A 17,470-nucleotide genomic window follows, 5' to 3' on the forward strand; every position below is an offset into this window, starting at 1 on the left:
GGGATGTTCAGATTCTGTAACAATGATGACTTTTTAAAAACTACTCTCCTGAGAAAACTGTTTATATCACATCATGAGCCATTCTAGCACAACCGAATAACACAGGTTGACCTTGAATGAAGTCAAAGTCCAAGTACCACCCAAGTTACCATGTTGGGAACAATTTGGACCATAATTCAAAGAAATGGCATCATGGACTATATTAGGTTCGCCTCAAATTCAGAAGTCGTACATTATTTAGACACACTTCTTTATTCTTAACATTGTTTAATTCTATTCTTTTTTTTTTTTTAAAGATTTTATTTATTTATTTGAGAGAGAGAGAATGAGAGACAGAGAGCATGAGAGGGAGGAGGGTCAGATGGAGAAGCAGACTCCCTGCTGAGCAGGGAGCCCGATGCGGGACTCGATCCCGGGACTCCAGGATCATGACCTGAGCCGAAGGCAGTCGCTTAACCAACTGAGCCACCCAGGTGCCCTAATTCTATTCTCTTTTAGTTCTGATTAATCTTATCAGAGGTTTATTCATTTTATTATTCATTTCAAAGAAACTAACTTTTAACCTTATTCATCCCTGTTTTTCCAACTTCATTATCTTCTGTTATCTTAATTATTTCCCTCCTACTTTTGTTGGATTTATTATTGCTGTACTTTTAATTCTGTAAGATAGATATCTAATGATTTTTTAGCTCATTAACTTTTACACTATTTTTTTTTTAATGTAAGAATTTTAGGCTGTCTGTTTGCCTCTGTTTTGCTTCAACCCAATACTCTTGAGTTATGATACCTAGTATTTCCATTTTTCAACATTTCTATGTATTGCCTAATTTTCAGTGGTGATTTATTCTATGATCCATGGGTTGTGTTTGTTTTTGTATTTCCAAATGCAGTTTTGTTTTAGTCATCTTTGCTTACTGTCATCCTCCTTAAGGCACTGTCATAAGACATTGAAGTCCCTATGATAGCAACTCTTTGTAAATTTTTTATTTTATTTTTTCTTAAGATTTTATTTATTTGTCAGAGAGAGAGAGAGCACAAGCAGGAGGTCGGCAGGCAGAGGGAGAAGTAGGCTCCTGGCTGAGCAAGGAGCCTGATGTAGGACCCTGGGATCATGACCTGAGCGAAAGGCAGACATTTAACCAACTGAGCCACCCAGGTGTCCCAATTTGTAAGTTTTAAAAACTGCTTTTATGACATGGCACATTATCACTTTTCATAAATATTTTATATGTGCATGAAAAATATGCATTCTTCAACTGTTATGGTGTAATATTCTATACATATTAGTTCTAATTTGGTAATGGTGCTGATCAAACCCTTCAAATTGCTTGCTATTTTAAAAATGTTTATTTCATGAACTACTGAGAGCTAAGATGACATAACACAGAATGATGATACATTTGTCAATCACTCCTTGTAATTCTGTTATTTCACTTTCTTCTCTCTCTCTCTGCCTCTTCCTTTCCTTTCTCCCTCCTTCTCCTGTTGTTAGGTAGACACAATTTAAAACTTACAAGAGATTGTTAAATGAACACTTTGCCATTATGCACTGATGCTCTTTAACTCTGCTGTTTTGCAGTGTAATGGAGTTTTGTTTCAGTTCAATTTAACAAGTGTCTTTTCACTGTGAAGTTTAGCCCAGTTAGTGTGATTGTGATTATCAACTGTTTTCATTATTTTCCCTACCATCTCATGATTATTACCTATTTCTACACTTTCCTATTTTCTCCTTTCTTGACTTTGTTTTTTTCTTCAGTTTCATTTTCTTATTCATTTTTCCTACTTCTAATTTTATTCCTTAAATGGTTATTTTTAAATTTTAGCATACAAATTTAGATTTATAAATATAAAATTAATCCATATCTTAGTCATCTTCACAAAATTTAATACTTAATTAATCTGTTTATGTAGTGAAAAGAAGGGCCATATGTACCCCAATGTTCATAGCAGCAGTGTCCACAATAGCCAAACTGTGGGAAGAGCCGAGATGCACTTTAACAGATGAATGGATAAAGAAGATGTTGTCCATATATACAATGGAATATTACTCAGCCATCAGAAAGGATGAATACTGGGGTGCCTGGGTGTCTCAGTCTTTAAACGTCTGCCTTCAGCTCAGGTCATGATCCCAGGGTCCTGGGATCAAGTTCTGCATTGGGCTCCCCGCTTGGTGGGGAGTCTGCTTCTCCCTCTTCCACTCCCCCTACTTGTGTTCCCTCTCTCGCTGTGTCTCTCTCTGTCAAATAAATAAAATCTTAAAAAAAAAAAAAAAAGAAAGGATGAATACCCAATTTTGCATCAACATGGACGGGACTAGAGGAGATTATGCTAAGTGAAATAAGTCAAGCAGAGAAAGTCAATTATCAAATGGTTTCACTTATTTGTGGAACATAAGGCATAGCATGGAGGACATTAGGAGAAGGAAGGGAAAAACAAAGGGGGGGAAATTGGAGGGGGAGACGAACCATGAGAGACTATGAACTCCGAGAAACTGAGGGTTTTAGAGGGGAGGGGGGTGGGGGGATGGGTTAGCCTGGTGATGGGTATTAAGGAGGGCACATATTGCATGGAGCACTGGGTGTTATATGCAAACAATGAATCATGGAACACTACATCAAAAACTAATGATGTACTGTATGGTGACTAACATAACATGATAAAATTAAATTAAAAAATGTAAATAAATTTGGAATATTAAAAAATAAATCTGTTTATGCCTTTCCCAATTTACATGCTATTATTGTGCAACATTTTCATTCTGTCCTTTTTTTAAACACCACTAATTAAAAATTATTAATTTTTAAGCAAAGTTTATTTAAATTTACCTATAGATTTAGCAACTTAATTGCAGCTTAATCCATTCCTTTGTTGTTATTTAATAGAGGCATATATGGTTAATTTTATGTGTCATCTTGACTGGGTTACAGGATGCCCACATATTTGGCTAAACATTATTTCTGGGTATGTTTGTATGGGTATTTCTGGATGAGATTATCATTTGAATTGGTCTATTTTTAGTAAATTCTTAGATTTTTACATGAAAATAATCTTTTTTCATAATTTTTCTTCAAAGATAGTATTCCTGAGTACTCAATTAGAGGCTGATTTTTATTTTTTCATAAAGAGAGTATTCCTTTATCTTAATTCCCATCTTTGCTTAAAAGGCTTCCTACAGTCTAGCAGTTTTATTGGTGATTTGTCCTTTATTTCTGTCTGCTTTAAGATTTTCTTTTTGTCTTTGGTGTTTTTATGTTTTATTCATATATGTCTAGTTGTGGATTTTTATTTACTTATTTACATGCCTTCTGCATTCCCTGCTTCCTATCTGTTTTCCATTTGTTCTGAAAAGTTCGCAGTCTTGATCTCTTCAAATGTTATTTTTCTTTTTTTATGTTCTCTTTGTGGGACTCAGGTTAGAGACGTATGATGCCTTCTCTATATATACTCTATTTCTCTTTTAAATGTGCTGCATTCTAGGTTATTCAGACTTTCATATTTATTTTATATTATGTGACTGATAATTTCAATATCTAAAGTCCATATAATTATCAATGTTTTTACTGTTGTTTTTGCTCACTTTTACTCCTGAGAGCAAGATTCTGTGTGTGTTTGATAATCTTTGATTGTCAACTGATATTTTCTTTTTTTTTTAAGTATTTTATTTACTTATTTATTTTCAGAAAGAGAGGGAGAGAGCACAAGCAGGGGGAGCAGCAGGTAGAGGGAGAAGCAGGCTCCCCACTGAGCAAGGAGCCCAATGTGGGACTTGATCCCAGGGCCCTGGGATTATGACCTGAGCCAAAGGCAGATGCTTAACCAGCTGAGCCACCCAGGTGACCCTCAACTGATATTTTCTTGATATGTGAGAATACTGATGGTCTATTTTTTTTTTTTTTTTGTAAGAGAGAGAATATTTTCATTTAATTCTGCTAAGTTCCAGAAGCCAATACTATGCCATGGAAAGTTTCAGAAAGTTCCAAGTGCCCCAATAGTTAGATAAAGTGGTGGTAAAAAATAAACCTTGAATTTTAATGGCTTATGATGGTATTTGTAATTATTTTTATATATAAAAATATAGATACGCAAAATACAGGCATACAAAGTATCATATTTGTATTTAGAATGTACAAAAAGGACAAAAAAAATTAAACAAATTTTGTTTTGTAATATGTTTATATAACTATATTATATTTGTCTATATTATTTCTCACTCATACTGTTTGTTTTTAATGGGCAACTCACTGACTGACTACAGTATATCTTGTTCTTACCTCAAGATCTAGGCCATCTGGAATGCTGCTAGTCACTAGGAAAGAGGGAAAGCTATCTAGCTAATTGTATATAATTTCTGAAAGCTTCTTCCTAGAGATCACACAAATCACTTCAACTCTCATTTTATTGTCCAAAGCAGGTTCCATGGATGTATTTCATATAAAAAACTGAAGTGTGCTTCCAACATCCTCCTTTCATTACTTCTTGATTTTGTTAGGTTTAACGTTTATTCTATGGTTCTAAGATTTACACTGAATTTCATAACTAATTTTTCCATTTTCTTCAAATCTTAGTTTTATATCTGAGTGGATTTCTTTTTTTACCACCAGTGCTTTCCAACTGTGGCTTCTCAGTTATTCAGATCTTAATTTTGATTCATCTCTTTTTTCCCTTGCATTTCATAATCAAAATTTTAAGACAGGCTTTTGGACTCTATTTCATGGTTTCCTGCATATTCATGAATTTATTTCTTTTATACTAAAATGTCAACTTAACTGAATAAAAAGTCTTGAGTCACGCTTCTTTTTCATATGTACTTCATAAATATTTCACTCATTTTTAACATAGGATCCTGTGCAAATGCCTAATGTCATTCATATTTTTCTTTTTTGCATGATTTGTCCCCTGGATGCCAATAAGATGCTTTTAATTTTTTTTAAGGTTTTATTTATTTATTTGAGAGAGAGAGATAGAGAGAACACAAGCAGGGGGAGGGGAGGGCAGAGGGAGAGGGAGAAGCAGGCTCCTCCCTGGGCTGGATCCCAGGACTCTGGGATCATGACCAGAGCCAAAGCGGATGCTTAATGACTAAGCCACCTAAACCTTTGGATTTTTAAATATGTGTTCTATGTGCATGTATTACTGTGTTCTGTTCTCATAATTGGTATTACTGAATATATGTTCTGTTCTCATATTTAGTAACAACAATTATGCATATATTGTATTTCCTTTCTCTTTAATATCTATGATTTGATCTCTGTTTTATTTAGTCTTTCTTTATTCAACTTGTATTTGATTCTCTCACGTTTGTTCTTATGTCCCAAAATATAGAATACAAATGTGTATGTATATATGTATACACTGTTTCTAATGTTGATTTCTATAATTGTTTTTTTTGGTAAGATTTTATTTATTTATTTGACAAAGAGAGAGAGAGCACAAGTAGGCAGAGAGGCAGGCAGAGGGAGAGGGAGAAGCAGGCTCCCCACGGAGCAGGGAGCCCGATGCAGGGCTGGGTCCCAGGACCCTGGGATCATGACCTGAGCCGAAGGCAGTGGTCCAACCAACTGAGCCACCCAGGTGCCCCTGTAATTGTTTTATGTCACATTTTTTTCTGAGTCTGTGATCTTATTTCACATTTCTAGTCTTACTAATTTTTTTCTTCATTTTTTTAAAATTCATTTGAACTCAAGAAGACTCGATTAATTAGAAACTAGCTGCTGATTCATGGTAACTTTCTTCTAGTCTTATTTTCTTTATAAGCTTTTCTCTTCTTGCATTTCTCTTTTCCTACTCATTTAATTTTTTATTTGTGTATGTCATTTATTTCTGATTTTTTACTAATTTTAAATGGGGCATGTGTACCTGGTTCAGATATGTGCTGAAATTAATTATGGATGAGAGGTGAAAGCTGAAGTGCCAGAAGTTTAGGACACACTTTCACCATCTCTGTTTTGTCATCTCCTCGAGGGAAGTCTCCTCTCATTATTTACCTTTCTCATGTCTTGAGCAGAAAGTCTTCAGAGTTTTCACAGGAAAGCCCTATGCTCCAGGTGTCTATGATATATTTAGCAGCTATTTATTTTTGCCTGGCTTTGATTAGCTATCACCAAATGACTCTCTTCTTGTCCACTTTCTGAAAAGATGACATATCTACGTAGCTTCTTATTCAGCCTTCCCTCCCTCATCAGCCTTGCTTTAGAGCACCTGTATTCCACTCACACCTTCCAAGTAAGGTTTCCATGATCCTTTCAGAGCTGTGTCATCTACTTTGAGGGAACTCTGCACTATTTAAAGTATCTCTAGAACTTTGTACTTGCTCCTGACACCTTCTGCCATTTTGGTCCCAATAATTTTTTTTTTTAATTTCTATTTGGAGACTGTGATTTGGGCTGTGACTGTCCCCATGTCTCATTGAAGATATAGCAGCCTTCATTTTTTATATTTGATTGTTGTTTCATTTGCCATTTAGAAGAAAACGGATAAAACTACGGAAGGGAAGAATGCTTAGTTTACTGAAGTTGGATAAAACTGGTCAGTAAAAATATTTCTAATTGCTTATCTTTTAAAGCCTGTTATTATTATAAAATGTTTTACATTTTTCTATGAGATCAGATGGTATGATGCTTTGTGGTGAGTGTATAATTACTGCAGAATGCAAAATTTGGGACCTGAACATGGAATACTGGTACATGCCAAGAATTTGAAAATTAACATCCAAACAGCAGTGGAATTTGCTGAAAAACAAAATGTAAAGTTGTTATATCACTTAGTTTTATTAGGAAATCATTCTGATATTGGGCCAAAAACAACTAGTAATTATTCACAGCATCATTGAGGAGGTTGCCATATGTGATACAAATATATTTATTAGTTAGGAATTTTTTCAGGTACAAGTGATAGAAATTCAGTTGAAACCATCTTAAGTAAAAAGAGAATTTATTGATTCCTATGACTGGGTATTCTAAGAGTGGTGCTTCCTTTGTCTTGTGTTGCTGCAAAATGCTGGTTATTTTCAAGTCATTCATATGAAGAACACATGTTGTTCCTAGTTAGAAACCCCAGCAGAAAGAGAATTTCTTGCTCCCAATATCCATACATGAAAGAGTCCTCTTTCCTGTTGTCCATACTGCTCGACCCAACTTGGATCATGTCCATGCAGGTATGTAAGAATGGGTGGTAGAATCCCACGATGATCAAAGCATGTGCAGAGTCACTGAAGTCTATTCTGTTTTGTTTTGAAAGGGATTAGGGGAAAGAAGAAACCATAAGACTGGTCTATTTCAGTGATCTTTATTCTTTAGTTGCAGATTGAAAAACCAAAGATCCAGGGTATTTACCATTGTAGTTCCAAGTTTTGTAGGAAATCCTAGGTTTAAAGATGCTCTCATTGCTGGTGGAAGTGAATGAACTAGGCCCCAAAGCTTCTGCAATCATCTTAAATCACAGGGAGAAACATGGAAGGCAGGGCAATTAAATGTAGAGGAACTGAGTCTTTTGTGACATCATATCACACTATATCATGTCTTGGCTAAAGCGGCTCTTCCTCTGATTTTCTCCATATGTGAGATAATAGATTTCTTTAGTTTTTAAAAGGCACTGTAGATCAGTTATTCTGTTACTAATAAACAAAAACATGGTAAGTAATATAGCAGGACATTTTGAGCCTTAGCCTTCACTAATAGTGTCAAAATCTCCTTTTCTGAGAATTAAAAATTTACTAATCTGGACATATATTCACCTTAATGGTCTTCCTATAATGCCTATTGTTGTTTCTAGAATCTTCCCCTTGTATAGGATATCCACATTTCACTTTTGACTTGACTTGTTGACTTGGTTCTTTCTTCAGAGTCCAATCCAGCTTCTGCAGTATCTCTAACATGGATCTCTTTATTACTATTTAGTGATGATTTGGGCATTTGTATTTTCTCTCCTATTTGATTTATTCCTACTTATTAGCTCTCACATGACTCCAGCATAAATAAATGACCTATCTTCTAGTTTGCTCTTTCTAAGTGACTGAGTTCACCTAGGAACTTGGCATCAGTCCTTCTTCTGTGATTGGGTTTATCAGGGAGCTGATCCTCAGCAAGAGTTTTAAACATTGAAGAATAATGGGAAAGAAGGAACAATTGGTGGGAAAAATAAAAAACAAAGCTTTTTGAATTTATTATTTTCACAATCTTGATCCCATTTGACCCATGTTCTAGTATATTAAACTATGAATAAATTATTTTTGAAGTGTTGCTTGGGTAAAACAGATAAGTCATAGAGAAATCATGGCCTTATACAATTTAGTAGTTAACTACTAGGAAAATAATCTATTAATGATATAGGAAATTAGTTGAAAAACTCACTTTTGGCTGTCTGGTCATTAAATCTGATGCATTCAGCTTTTCTGTACCACAGTGTGCAACTTGGTGATTTTCCCAGGGCTCAAGTCCAAGTGAAGCTCATAGGCTTGTAGGCAAAAAGACCAGAGCACAAATTAGAGTTGTTTCTTATTTATGTTTCCTAAATCTGAGTGAATGCCTTGTTAAAAATGTTAGTCCTAATGTATATATCATATACATTATATCATATATTGTATATCTGCATGCTAATCAGTATTTCAATATATTTTGTATTGATATTTGAGTAGGAGGTGATGAACTTTCCTCTTAATTATTGATTTGGCTATGACATTTCCAGATTGCTTTTTGCCATATCCTCATTTTCTGCAACTGTAAAGTTTGCGTGGACCCAGTGTAAAAATTGCATTACTCATTTAGCTCTGTAGCACATGTTCAGCTTGTTGCATCTGAACTCAATATGGTGCATATTTTTTTTCTGCTTTGCATGTGAATATAATTCAAGATGCTTGTTTTAATTTTAAATGCCTACATGATCTGGCTTCTGACTAGAGAATATTTAAGGTACTTTTCTGATTATCCATATTTATTATTTCCATGGGAGTTCAGAAAAATCACTGAACAGCCAGATTTTTTTCTTTGTAACTTTAGTACATTATATGTTATTTCAATTGCTCTGAGGATACATACTTTATCTCTTAAAAGGTAATCAAAGCTGTTCAACCAGTTGTGTGAAATTGGAAAAGCATAATTAAATTCATTAGTTGCTAAACAGCAAAGATGAGTTTATATTAAGAAAAAGACTTCTAAATGTGTGGATACCTATATTTTGAAAAACACATGTAATAAAAATGACAAATTATGTGGTGAACACCATTCTAAAATATTTAGGTGTATTAATGGACTTGATCCTCCAAAAATAAGTACTCTAATTATTCCATTATGTGGAAGGGGAAACTGAAGCACAGTGAATAAATTGTTCAAGGTCAAGCAGCAAATAAATGCCAGTGTCAGGTTCTAAATCCAAGCAGTCTAGAATCAGAACTTGTATATTTGATCACAAAGAATACTGCTTTCCAGGTAGTTGGACGGATGGATTGGGAAGCAATGGGGCCAGGTGTAAGGGGAGGCAAAGAGTAAGGGTAAGGTTTTAGGTCAAGCTCTACCCACTGCTGGAATTTAGAGCCTAATTGCAGCAAAGGATTTACTAAGAATTTGTGTGTGTGTGTGTGTGTGTGTGTGTGTGTAAAAGGTAGGATACAATTTTTGTACCCTTCAGGTTAGAGTGATCTAAGGGTGAAAAGATAGCATTTTCACTGAAAATGAGATACATATTAGCTCACTACTTTCCAACGATACATGCAACATGTCAAATGAAGTAGTCCAATCTCAGAGAACTAAAAAAAAAGGTGAAATCATGAATAATATATCACCTTTATATGTCAACCTCTTTAATGATATATCTTTAGCTTCAGTGATATATCTCATTTTATATAATTTTGTTCTTTTCCTGAGGACTGAAAATAGAAAGCTCAAGTGAGCTAAACAGCTGCTGCTTACGGCCACACCTCTTGATTTCCACTCTTTTTTCAATCTCTAAGTATGAATATCCAACATCTTGTCATTAGTATCAGTATTTGCAATTTTTAAAATTTCATTCTTATTTTTGTACAACAGAAAATTGTATAGTAAATGCTCATTTTTAAAAATAATTTGTACACTCAAACTGTACAAATCAAGATGGTAATGAACACAGAGTCACCATTTAATATTTTGAAGTGGAGCTATATGAAAATAAATAAAAATCCAAATTTGGTATATAAAGGTAATATAATTAATGTTTACAACATATGTAGATAAATAAAATATGTGAATGTCAAGGATCTTATGTATTCATATATACCAGTAACCTCAATGTATCTAATGCTGTTGTGAATTAAAAAACTGTGAAAGTTTTCTAATCTTTGTTGACTTGTTGTTATGTACTGTGTTTGCACCATCATGTTATTTGCAATGAAAACTGCTGTTAGCTTGTGGCCTAGGGACATTGCATAATAATCAGGAAAATTGGACTTCCATATCATTTATACTGAAATGGCTGCTGAGTGACTTACTTTAGTTTTTTTTTGTTTTTGCCTCTGTTTAATCATCTTCAAAATGAGAAGAATATCTATCTAGTCTGTTAATATAAAATGCTGTCAAATTATTATACATTTTAAACTAAAGAGTCTGGGGTCATTTTAAATACTGGAATGAACAGATCGTAATTTTATTTTATAAGTTGTTGATATATTATAGAAATAACACCGAAATCACCTCATTTTCCTCCTTACAAATTAAATTTCTAAATCAGAGGAATCAATAAAGTCAATGACAATATTTCAATGCAAGAAAAACCATTTCAATTACTATGACCATACCTTATATGCTTTTTTCCTTCATGAAAACATTACTGTATTTCTCAAATCAAACCCTGCATGAGAAAGAATCTATTACATCTCAATATAAGGCTCTGACAAATGCTTTTTAAATCTTCATGCCTTACTTAGTTTTGTGTGACACGTGCACATGCATACATATACAATCATTTAAAAACAATGTCTAAATGCACAATGCAATTTTCCCAGATTGGAATGGAAAAATCTAGGTAATTACTTGAACAAACCTATCCCCCCCCCTTTTTTTTTTTACCCTTCCTTACTTTCCTTTCTTGTTTTTTATCATACAGCAAACTTTGTTTTCAGGTCCATACTATTACACCAGAAACTACTCATGCTAGGAAGACCAACAAGGTCCTTACCCTTACAGAGCTTACATCGTGTTGGGAATGGAGGGGCAAGGAAAAAATAAAGCAAAGAAATAAACACAATAAAGTTAGATACTGTTAATATTTTAAAGAGATATTTGAAATTGGTCATAGAGTAGTTTGATATAACAGAGAGTGACTAGTGTGTTGGGTGAGTAGGGAAGTTTTCTATGATGAAGTGATAAAGAAATTATAAGGCAGCTGTGGGAAGAGGGGAAGAAAAATATCAGGACAAACAATTGATGGGAAGTCCCTCAGGTGGAAAAGAAGGTAATTGAGGCTGGAACAAAGTGGATCAGTAGGGAATTAATAGGGCAATTTTATAATTCTATTTCATTATTTAGATTACCAATTGGTAAACATGAATATCTACTGGTATTGACCATAAACCTTCTCTCTTAGCTATATTGGGAAGAGTATGCATTTGGAAGTCACAAAATCAAGGTTTTGAATCTTGGCCTGGCACCTTGCAGCTGGGTGATAAAATCTTAGCCTGTTTTCCCTTCCTTTAAATTTGGACAATGTCATTTAATTTTCAGAATTGTTGCAAAGTCCTGACCTGATATATGCCACATAGTAGCTACTCAGACTGTAGCTATTCATTTTCAAATATTTCAAGCTCTGATGCTTGACAAAGCTATGACCTCATCCATTCATACATGTAGCTTCTCATTCCCTTACTAGATAGTCATCCACTGATTGACAACAACTGTGAAAAAGGCAAAGTGGTAGCTGTCATTCCTTGCTTTAGCAGGCTAGGATATGACAAGGGTCAGGGCTGAGGGATGATCATGAACAAGGTGCCTCCTCTATCAATAAGCAGGATTTGGGACCCTACCAACATAAGGATCCAAGATAAAAACTGGAGTTTTCCCAACCTGCTGGAGGTTTTTCCTCACCAAAAGTGAATAATGAAGAATAATGTGGGTGTTATTCCTGGATTACTGTAGAAGAACATGCTTCAAAGTTATTGAAGCACATTTGGCACTAAATAGTTCTCCCTCTGCCTCTCTATCCTCCCTCCAAAAAACTCGGTCAAGTGAAGAGGGTTTAGAAGCAGATACATGGAAATATGTATTACTGTTAAGAATGATGCTGAGTAAGATGTGCATTTAGAGGGAGCTATGAGAAGAGGGAGGAAAGCAAGGAGGAAGATCACAGAGGATATTACTATTAATACAATAGAATGTCATTTGTCTCCTGACAGGTTTCCATTATAAGGTTTGCATTCACATTTCACCTCTCAGCCAAGTTTTATTTTTAGAATGACAAACAACCCCAGAAGTATTGGGTAAATAATGTTAAGTATTGGCATAGTTTCTTATGAAGTCTCCAAATGGCCTTCCCCTATGCTACAATGCAATTTTCCCAGATTGGAATATAACAGAGAGTGACTGTGTCTTTTTTCAGGTGGAATTTGTGAATCAAGTATGGTATTCTGCCTTTTCATTTTCTCTCTACTGCTTCTTCTTTTCAATGTTACTGAAATAGAAATGATTCTGCTTACGTAGCTGGACATGCTTAGAATATAGGACAGGCTTTGTTACCTTTTTGCCCCTGTAGACAGAATCTATTTGAGCTTGAATCAAGGGTCACAGAATAAAACTAATCAAGAATATAGAGAAACACATGTCCCTATACTCTGGCGGGAGAAACTCAATTTCCTCTGGATTTGTGCCCGGCTCACTAATCCATTCCTTCTCCCTGGACTCCTTTGTGGGCTCCATCTCCGCACGACTCCGCTCACAGTACTAAGGGTCAGGTGTATTTATCCTTCCTCTGTTGCAACAGCCACCTCTATATTGATGCTCCCTAATTTGCTATCTCTGGACAAAAATTTGCTCCTGGTATTAAAACTCACATATCCAAACTTTCTTAATTCCTCCATTTGACCTTCTGCTGATGGCTCCAAGTGTAATAATTTGCTCACTCAAACCTATTTCTGTATTTGCATCTTGTCCAACCGTACTACTTGTCACCTATTTACTCATCCTCGGAGCCTAAAGAGTATCATCGATTCTTCGCTCTCCATTAACTTTCACAGTCTCTCAATTATCAAGTCCTGTCAATACTGTCTTCTGAATTTCCTATAGATCTGTCCTCTACTTTCCATCTGCAATGTAACCGCTGCCTCATTTCAGACAACTGGCAAGCTCACCTGAAATACTGTATAGCTCATAAATGGTCTCCCTTCTTCCATTCTTGTCCTCCTCACCAGTCAGTTATGTACACAGCGACCATGTGATCGTTGTCACTTTCCGATTTAAAATCCTCAAAAGATTCATCACTGTGTTCAGTTCAAACCCACACTTTGTTGGCAATGGTACCCAAGGCCCCCTCCAGATGTGGTTCTTAGTAAATGGTTGCCAATCTTCCTGCTGATTTTTCTCCCCCCCTTTCTGCTCCCTCCTCATGTAGGCACCCACCCTGAGATCCAACTACATGATACTTTTGCACTTGCTAGAATCTGCCATTACTTTCATTCATTTATTTATTTATTTATTTATTTATTTATTTATTTATTTATTTATAAGTAATCTCTACACCCAATCCAGGGCTTGAACTCACAATCCCCAGAGATCAAGAGTCACATGCTCTTCTGACATAGACAGCCAGTGCCCTTGCCATTGCTTTCTTATGTTAACTATTTGTACCTGTATATTTGCTGCTGCTTCTGCCTCCACCTTACTCACTCACTCATTTTTTTCATCCTTCAGTATAGACCAGAATTAGATGTCTCTATGTGCTCCTTAGCAACAGAGCAGGGAGTGTTAATTACGAGTGTGACCTTTCACATTCTAGTATGGCTATTGGATGGTCTGTCCTCCCACATGTACTCCTCCTCCTCTCACCCTTTAGACCACGAGGAGTTCAAATCATAGTAACTACTTAATAATATTTGTTAAAAAATAATTGAAAACATGTTTTCTTCACACTGACATGTTATGTAGCTAAATGATGCTATCAGAATAGACGTGGAATACGCTTTTTCTGTCTCCACAGATGAGGCATCTATAAAGTGGGTAGCCTAACTATAGAAAGTTGCTTTTTTCTTTTTAAAATTCATTTTCAAATAGCTTTTACAGGGTAAGTAGACATAATCATTGATAGTTTTGAGAATTTTGTCAAAAAATGATATATGTTACATGCCCATGCTTTTTAGTTTTAGGTAAAAACAAATAAACAAACAAAAACCTCATCATATTCTATGATTCCAACTATGTTCATTATTCACAAGATAATTATCAATAAATTTTTTTTGTTAATAAAATCATTCTTCACTCATGGGAATGAATCCTTTCTTTTTATATTTAAATATTAGCATAATCATCAAAGTACAGAAATCAAAACTTTAAGAATTTTTTTCTTATTGAAAAAAAAGAAGAAACTAGAAGATATTTTCAAAAGTATTCTTCAGAAAAAAAAATTAAATCTAGAGAATCAGTCTTCTTCCTAATCCTCATTCTTGATACTTTCTACTCCATCAGCATAGTAAATCAGAAGATTTTTGGTGAGTACTCTTTTGTTAGTGTGGGACCAAGCCAGTCTATTGCTCTGATCTACACTAGATGTTAATTAAGGGGCTTAAGAAAACCATTGAGTAAGGTGCAAAATTGTGATGTATAGAACCACATTTAAAATTGTTTCTAAAAATCGAGTGCCATGTTATGGTAGAATGAAAGCTTTCATACACACAGAGAGAAAAAGAGTCTATGAAATGGGATATTAAAAGAGCACAGTGAAAAAAGGAAACCAAGATAAAAAGAGTGAGAGAGGAAAATATATTTTACCAGCAGGAAATGACATGGCATGACATAAAAAAAAAACAAAACAGAATAAAAGTGTAGAAAGACAGGTGAGAGAACTAAAAGTCAAAATTAACAACAAAAAAATAAAATCTGCTTAAAGAAAAATGAAAAGAAAATATAAAGGAGAGCAAAAGGATCTTTCAATTATAAATTTAAGTTTCAGTGCCCAAATATTGTTTTAAGAATGTCAGGATAGTATTTTTTATATTGCATTATTTTTAGAATTTTCTTAAATTTAGAAGTGTAAGATTCTTCACTTTGACAATGTGAAAGCACACAGAACATCAGTGTATCATTACTGCAGTGGTCTCCAACTGGTTTGGCTTGGCACATCACGATAACTTTGTACCATTTGTATCCATAACAGCTGGGCTCTGACACTATTAGCTGAGCAGGATTTTAGTTATTTCTTTAATTTTTTTTCTTTTTAATGCATTTGCTTCCTCCTAAAATGTTATTTGGGCACTTGGAAGCCAAATAATTAAGTCTGTGACAATAAAATAAGGGTGCACGGCCTTTTTTAAAGTAAAATGTTATTGCTTTACTCTCTAACCTCCAGCTACTCAGGAGTCTAACACTCAATAGATAATTTTTTTCTTTTTTAGTGTCTTTTTTTTTTGAGTCTGTTACTGATATTAAATATTTTAGTTTTATGCCAAATGTCTAAAGGCAGACTATTAAAATAAAATATTAACCTGGATTATTAAACAAATAAACTTCATAGAGTTACCGTAATGGCAGATGATAAGCTCCAAAATATAAACCGGATATATTCTCCCCCCACCCCCAAACTAACAATGTAGTGATATAACTTTCTCATTTGGCAAAGTGATTACCAAAGTTCATGCAAAAGAAACATAAACAAATACATAATTCTGGAGCTACAGTAAATGTGAAAAAAATATTAATTTTCTAGGTTTAAAAGCTTTTAATGCGTCTCAACACAGATTTGCTGAGATTTTGCTATTTTGAAGGTACTGCGCTAGAAAGATAAGCCACAGGCAGGGGAGGAGACCAGAATATAATAAATACTAAAAGCAAAATACTCACAGCGGTATGACGTGTTCAAAGGAAGGAAGGCATCATCATTAGCTGGAAGAATCAGGAAATTTAATAAAGGATATGTCATTTGAGGTGGGTCGGATTTGGAATATAGAGAGATAGGGTATGACTATTAATTGTGATTCTTCAAGTTTAGATACTCATCCTATTTTATCTGATATTATCTTTTTGCTGATTTCTTCTTGCATTTCCAACTTTGTGTCTAAACCCTCCACCACGTGAGCTGACTGAGAATTAACCATACTAAATTAACCCCTGTCTCCTGAATAAACCCAACTTTTTTTTTCAAATCACTTTGCCCCCACTCTTACTATTCTCCCTGCTCGCTTCACTGCTTTCTTCCCTCACCTTACATAGGTTGTTGAACGAATATAGAAGGTTTGGTTCACTTTCAACATCTTCCTTGACCCCCCTCCATGAATTAAGTGTGTTATCTCACGGGGACTTCCAAATCTCTTTATCTGTGGTTTGATTACTGTGTCTCATATTAGGCATCAAGATTCCTGAGGGCATGGGGGATGGGTGGTAAAGTCTCTGTGTCTTCAGGCCCAGTGCCTCTCAGGTGGTTAAGTACTGAGTGTCTGCGTATACCCTGATGAAATCAGAGCTTGGCAGAAGACAATCTGCACAAACAGAACTAGGGCTTGTACAGCGGCTGATACTGTAAAACCAACTCTGGACTCTTGGATTCACTTCTTCCTCTGAAAGGGTGGGCCACTAAGAGGGGCATTCCGACGGCTAAGGCCATGCAACCTGGAAGCCCACAGCGCTACTAATAGCAACAGTAATTTAATTGACACTGCTAGTACATAGTCCTCCATGCGTTTCGATGTGCTTTCCCAGCCATCATCTAAATGTTTCTATTCAGCGGCCTAAAGTGGCCCCTTCATTCTTATCCAGAATCCGGGAAACACCTTCCTTTCTTTCAGACTGTGAGAAAAAAAGAAAAAAAAAAAAGGGGCTTTCCTGAGGCTGGGAACGGGGATTCCCTCTCCACGTTCGTGCACTTTCCACCCGGCTTACCCGAGCTGAAGGCGAGCACAGCTAAGGCGCGTGGGGCACCTGGGAACACTCCCGACACTCTGTGGCCCCCGCCTCCGGGAGAAGGGTCTGGAGGCCGGGAATCCGCTAATTAGGCTCGCCCCCATTGGTTGTCCCCAAGGCACCTCCATGCCGTCATGGTGTTATGCTAATGAGGGGGAGTCTCATTGGCTCGGCCCCCGGCGGCAGCTGCGAAGGCTCTGGCGGGGAGAGCCGGGTTGGCCGCAGCTGGGACCAAACCCACGGTCCCCCCTCGCGCCCGCTCCGGGCTGTGCCGCGTGCACGCCCGCGCGGGGACCCGCTGCCGGGATTGCCCTCAGAGGAGGCTCCTCGCCCTGCCTTTTAGGAAAGTGCCTCCCCAGCGCGCGGCGCGCACGCCCCTTCCCCTCTTTCTAGGTACCGCGCGTGTT

At 36.0% G+C, this 17,470-nt stretch overlaps 1 long non-coding RNA gene across 1 annotated transcript; it reads right to left on the minus strand.

Annotated features, from left to right (window-relative positions):
* Positions 1-5,589: 5,589 nt before the first annotated feature.
* On the minus strand, positions 5,590-17,133 carry LOC115944334 (uncharacterized). Its single transcript, XR_004078894.2, has 5 exons — positions 17,043-17,133; positions 16,008-16,049; positions 10,763-10,815; positions 8,349-8,451; positions 5,590-7,612 (listed from the first exon to the last, which is right to left on the minus strand). It is a non-coding gene; the product is annotated as an uncharacterized LOC115944334 (long non-coding RNA).
* Positions 17,134-17,470: the final 337 nt, after the last annotated feature.

Source organism: Leptonychotes weddellii, chromosome 6 (assembly GCF_054177405.1).
Source record: "Leptonychotes weddellii isolate Sample4059 chromosome 6, ASM5417740v2, whole genome shotgun sequence".
In the NCBI taxonomy this organism is placed as follows: domain Eukaryota; kingdom Metazoa; phylum Chordata; class Mammalia; order Carnivora; family Phocidae; genus Leptonychotes; species Leptonychotes weddellii.